Source organism: Pediculus humanus, genomic scaffold (assembly GCF_000006295.1).
Source record: "Pediculus humanus corporis 1103172108322 genomic scaffold, whole genome shotgun sequence".
Lineage (NCBI taxonomy): Eukaryota > Metazoa > Arthropoda > Insecta > Psocodea > Pediculidae > Pediculus > Pediculus humanus.
Genome location: NW_002987891.1, coordinates 782,705 through 783,232, shown reverse-complemented (window position 1 = coordinate 783,232; position 528 = coordinate 782,705).

Here is a 528-nt window from a genome sequence, read left to right as displayed (position 1 = left end):
CACACAAACACCCGCGCGCCACCCATCGAAATTTCTCGAAGGTTTTCATATATTTTATTATTATTATTATTTTTTTTTTTTAAATACGTCATCTTAATTTTTTTTTTTTTCGGTCAAAATTGCTGAATATGAAAATTTATACAAAAAAAAAAGAAAAGAGGAGACCACATGAAGAGATTTTATTTTTTTTTTATTTTTTGTCTTCTGCTTTATAAGAATTGTTTGTGATAACGTTATCACTAACGTATAAAAAAAAAAAAATTTTCTTTTGACGAAATTTTCAAAAGAGCTTTCAAAAGAGCAATTTCGAATAGAAAAGAAAAAAAAATTCGCTGATATTAAAAAGAAAAAAATTGATGATGATGATGATGATGATGATGATGATGATGATGTCGAAACCTTTTTCCCCCTCCCCCCGTTAATAATTTTATAATAATGAAAGACAACCGATGAACAATCGACGCAAACAATCGAACGAACGAACAAAAAAAAAAACGAATTTGTTTGTTGTTTGTTGTTGTTTCTATT